Below are 6,216 nucleotides of genomic sequence, written 5' to 3' on the forward strand. Positions count from 1 at the left end.
GGTCCAAATTGGGATTTGGTAGTGGGATTTTTTAATCTAAATTGTAAAGTAGCTCTAGGTATTCCATACTTTTTCGAAGCAGCCCGCAGTGCTACTCCACTCCTTATTTCTTCAGTGGCCTTATCTAGTTGTTCGACCGTATACTTTGGTATTTTTGGCATGATGCGCGAACAACAAAAATTGAGGAAAAAAATGATATAGTAATTGGCAGGTTTTTAACCCAGTAATTGGCCCCCCGGCCAATTACTGTTATTTGTTGTCTGATTTACTTCAAATTTACACAGCGAAGCCGTTTTTTCGCATTATTCGTCCATTGTGGAAATAAACCAAATTCATTTTTTCCCAAAAATCATAGTAATTGGCCGGGGGGGCTAATAACTATAGATTGTATGTTTTGAAGTCACAGTTATTAGACACCCACATAAAACCGCCAATTTTAACCAAAAAATGAATAAAAATGACAGCAACGACACTAACAATAAAGCATTTACACATAAAATCAGAAGGAATCACAAAAAAACACATTCTCTGACTATTATATCTAAATAACACAAACAAAATACCTTAACAAAATGTTAAGAAAGGACAGCAAAATTAGCAGACACTTCGAGAAGACGCCATTAACTACACTAGGACCGCATGGTAGTAAAATATTGAACTTGTGAGTGAAAGACAAGGATAACACTACATGTTTACGAAGGATGCTATGTGATAGAGACGCCGTAAGTCTTATTATATGCTTTCAAATTTGAAAAGGCCCATTGCTGTAGCAGGGCCAATAGCTGTATCACTCACCCTACATAACTTTTAAATGTGATTTTATGCTATTCTCCGACTCTCAAATCAGGCCATCGTTCAACCCAAGTCCTTAAAAATTTTCTCAGACATTCGAAATTCTCTCTATTCGATACAAGATCTACATTAGAAATCGGTCCCGTTATAACATTCAAACCATTTAGCATTTCCTCTCTGGCATCCGTCATTATCTCGCAATGCCACAAAATGTGCTCGGCTGACTGGTCGTTATCCCCACACGCGCAGTTTGGATGAGGGGACAGGGTGAGGCTGTGAAGTCTCCCCCTGAATTCACCGTGTCCGGACAGGAGTTGGGTGATGTAATGATCCAGTATTATATGCGACCCTTCCATTTTGGCTTTAACTGACGGGAAGAAAGAGTAGGTCCATCTTCCCGTGTTCGACCTATTCCATCTTATTTGTCATTTGCTCAATGTTCTTTCTCGCATCTCTCTTAGAAGTCCTTGGAGAGACACAGCTCCACCAGGAGTGAGTACCACTCCTAGGTGAGTGGCTGGTCTGCCTCTGGTAAGCTTCTTTTTCGTCATCACTTCCCTAATATCAAGATCGATTGGCAGAATGCCAGCCAATATTGGCAAAGCATCCGAGGCTACAGTGCGATAGGCTCCTGATAATGCCAGTAGAGCCAATTCGAACAATTCATAAAATTTCAATGCTGTTTTTCATGTTCTGTGAAGGTTCTATTGAAGTTTTGTTATTATTTCAGTTTTGTGAAACAACTGGCCAATAATAATATAAGATCAGAACTTGAATTGAACCCTCACAGATCTTGAAAATCAACTTTGAAATTTGATTTTCCAGTTCCGTGAAGGTTCTACTCAGGTCCTTTTTATTATTTCAGTTTTGTGAAACAACCACCTAATAATGGTATGGTAACAGAACTTGAAAATAACCTTCACAGAACTGGAAAATCAACTTTGAAATTTGATGATTTGTTCAAATTCTGTAAAAAAACCCATCCTAAGGAGTTATACATGTTCAAAGATAGGTAGTCCAATCACCGCGACCTTCTCCTACCATTTGCGACCCTCTAATATAGTTTTTTGTAATATTACTAGGTAAATTTTGTGCACTTCACGGTATATTTATCTTAATCTTAATTGATTTATTTGACCAATTCGACTAACAGATCAATAAGTGGTTGATAGCCCAGTGCGTGGGATAAAATTTTGACAACAAGTACTAACAGCAATTTTAGGACCTGCAAAGCATAATGAAAAGATTCTCAAAAAAGTAACTAATTTACAATCAAATTCAAATTAACAATCAATCGGGTTTTCAGATTTTAACGTTGTAGTATTAATCAAATTTGAACCTCCTGGCTTAAAGTACCATGCGTGTACCACCATGCTATATTGCCTGTAATAATATATATTATGTAAATATTCTATATAGATCTTCAGTTACTTGTAAACAGAACTGTCTGATACTGAAATTATTCTAATTACGCTGCTTCAATTTACAATAATCACTGTAGACTACGTTAATTAACAATACTTACCATCGAGCAAAATGAATACATGTTTATGCATTTACAGAAGTTCAGATAGATACATAATTATTCAGAGCGTTATTGAGAATTATTGAGATTTCAAACACAACGAAAATACATTGGTGAACGAATAAAATAATGTTATCTTCATAGGCGATTCAAATAAGTTCTCTTTACTAACCCATAAATTCAAATAACCTGTAACATAATTTGTGATCGTATCCGAAGGCCAAAGAAATTCAATGATTGTTACATAATTTTAGGAATTCTTTTAGAATTAATATATTATGAGTTTTTATTACATTCATTGAAATTGTTGGAGTTCACTGACGGAAGAATTTTTTTGATAGTTCTTATATAAAATTGTAAATATACAGCAGTTGGATAGCACTGATATATTAATGTTGATTCACTTTCAGGTTTCTACCACTAGAACAAGGTTCTATATTATCATAGAAATACAATTAGAGGCGCTGTTGCGTACTAATATCTCGTCAAAACTTAGCTATTAGAACGAGATAATCGGTGCGCTTAGATTGACTTTCAGATTCCTACCATTAGAACAAGGTTCCATATTATCATAGAAATACAATTAGAGGCGCTGTTGCGTACTAATATCTCGTCAAAACTTAGCTATTAGAACGAGATAATCGGTGCGCTTAGATTGACTTTCAGGTTCCTACCATTAGAACAAGGTTCCATATTATCATAGAAATACAATTAGAGGCGCTGTTGCGTACTAATATCTCGTCAAAACTTAGCTATTAGAACGAGATAATCGGTGCGCTTAGATTCATTTTCAGGTTCCTACCATAAGAACAAGGTTCTATATTATCATAGAACTACAATTAGAGGCGCTGTTGCGTACTAATATCTCGTCAAAACTTAGCTATTAGAACGAGATAATCGGTGCGCTTAGATTGACTTTCAGATTCCTACCATTAGAACAAGGTTCCATATTATCATAGAAATACAATTAGAGGCGCTGTTGCGTACTAATATCTCGTCAAAACTTAGCTATTAGAACGAGATAATCGGTGCGCTTAGATTGACTTTCAGGTTCCTACCATTAGAACAAGGTTCCATATTATCATAGAAATACAATTAGAGGCGCTGTTGCGTACTAATATCTCGTCAAAACTTAGCTATTAGAACGAGATAATCGGTGCGCTTAGATTCATTTTCAGGTTCCTACCATAAGAACAAGGTTCTATATTATCATAGAACTACAATTAGAGGCGCTGTTGCGTACTAATATCTCGTCAAAACTTAGCTATTAGAACGAGATAATCGGTGCGCTTAGATTCATTTTCAGGTTCCTACCATTAGAACAAGGTTCCATATTATCATAGAAATACAATTAGAGGCGCTGTTGCGTACTAATATCTCGTCAAAACTTAGCTATTAGAACGAGATAATCGGTGCGCTTAGATTGACTTTCAGGTTCCTACCATTAGAACAAGGTTCCATATTATCATAGAAATACAATTAGAGGCGCTGTTGCGTACTAATATCTCGTCAAAACTTAGCTATTAGAACGAGATAATCGGTGCGCTTAGATTCATTTTCAGGTTCCTACCATAAGAACAAGGTTCTATATTATCATAGAACTACAATTAGAGGCGCTGTTGCGTACTAATATCTCGTCAAAACTTAGCTATTAGAACGAGATAATCGGTGCGCTTAGATTGACTTTCAGGTTCCTACCATTAGAACAAGGTTCCATATTATCATAGAAATACAATTAGAGGCGCTGTTGCGTACTAATATCTCGTCAAAACTTAGCTATTAGAACGAGATAATCGGTGCGCTTAGATTGACGTTCAGGTTCCTACCATTAGAACAAGGTTCCATATTATCATAGAAATACAATTAGAGGCGCTGTTGCGTACTAATATCTCGTCAAAACTTAGCTATTAGAACGAGATAATCGGTGCGCTTAGATTCATTTTCAGGTTCCTACCATAAGAACAAGGTTCTATATTATCATAGAACTACAATTAGAGGCGCTTTTGCGTACTAATATCTCGTCAAAACTTAGCTATTAGAACGAGATAATCGGTGCGCTTAGATTGACTTTCAGGTTCCTACCATTAGAACAAGGTTCCATATTATCATAGAAATACAATTAGAAGCGCTGTTGCGTACTAATATCTCGTCAAAACTTAGCTATTAGAACGAGATAATCGGTGCGCTTAGATTCACTTTCAGGTTCCTACTATCATAGAAATACAATTAGAGGCGCTGTTGCGTACTAATATCTCGTCGAAACTTAGCTATTAGAACGAGATAATCGGTGCTCTTGGGAGAGTCAGGGGTCAGTTGGAGGTAAAAAAAGGAATCAATTTTTTTCGCTTCACGTCTCATCTATATATAGTGGATCAATGCATAGTATGTATCATTGTAACAATTATACTACAGTTTCATTTGCTGTCTTGGCGGATGTTTTTAATACGTCTCTATCGAAATATAAATCTTCAATGATTAAAAGTTTTAGCAGTGCTAAAATTTTTCGCACTGCTAGTTTTGCTTATAATTTTTCCTTTCTTCTTTCTTTATTGTAATATGACTGTCAATAACTTTAATATATATATAAAAAAAGAACTTCTGCCGTTAATTCTAAATAAATAATATTATAGTAAATACTGTTATCTTACAATGATTTTGATCATCATAAAATTATCATACATTAAATACTATTATGTAGAGTAAATTTATTTATATTATCATGTTCAAACACAAGTAAAATGCGGTATTGTCCGTAGGCATAAAATTTATTTTGCGTATAAAATATCTATCAACTATTTTCGTGTATTATTCTGAATTTTTAACACAGCTTTCTTCTTCTCAATTTAATCCGCTAAGTTGTAAGCATACGGATTATCTCCTTGTATTTATGTAACACCAGCTCAGATCCGTAAAAAATCACGGGAAAGAGGATTTGTGAAGCAGAAAGTATTCATAAAAGTATTTATTTGCCTCAGGATCATTGCCTATCAAAAACAAAAATTATTAATTTTAGAGACGATCAGATATTTAAATTTAAAACATCGAACATTAAAACAAAAGAAATGCACATTTTAAATATAGAATTATTAATTAATTACAATAAAATAATTTTAGACTCTTCTACGTCGCTTGTCTAAATTTTTTCCACAATCAGTTCCAACTTTGAAAATCAAAGCAAATCCAAGATTTATGATGGGTTGTTTCTCAGAATTTGAACAATTCATCAAATTTCAAAGACAATATTCGTGTACTTTGAAAGTCGTTTTCAACTTCTGTTACTAATCAAATCCTGCTGATGAAATAATAACATAACTTAAAAAGAACTTTCACAGAACTTGTATTTTAAAATTTGAAAATTGTTGACTTCTTTAAATTCTGTGAAACAACTGGTCCTTACGGTTCATTGAACCGGAGTTACAGACAGGGTTGTAAGGGAAATTAGTGTTTTTGATGAAATCTAATAATGCGTTAAATTATTGCTTTTCATATTACACCCACTAACCAATAATTCATTCAATATTTGGTTTAAGATTTGTATAATAATCGTATATTATCGGGATTCCGCTTTATTCCCACACTGTAAAGCGCCCATTTTTAAGAAAAACTTTGTTGCCATACGTATACAATATTATTTGTAGCTTTAAAAAATCTAACCTAAAATATATTTATTCACTCTACTACAATCAAGTTATATTAATATCATTAATTTGTGGATATTACATTGGTTTACAAAAGAGTACGTTGATCATTAAGAATAGAATTACGAAATACGATATAATAAGACTTTCAGTGGCCGGGACATCGGAAGCCTTTCAAACTATTATCCTCATGTGGCAGTCTTTAATTCATCAAAACCATTAGCAAGCAGATGAAAAAGATGATATTACGTAACAAAATTC

Source organism: Hesperophylax consimilis, chromosome 4 (assembly GCF_061612785.1).
Source record: "Hesperophylax consimilis isolate HC1 chromosome 4, BYU_Hcon_1.0, whole genome shotgun sequence".
NCBI classification, from domain to species: Eukaryota; Metazoa; Arthropoda; class Insecta; order Trichoptera; family Limnephilidae; genus Hesperophylax; species Hesperophylax consimilis.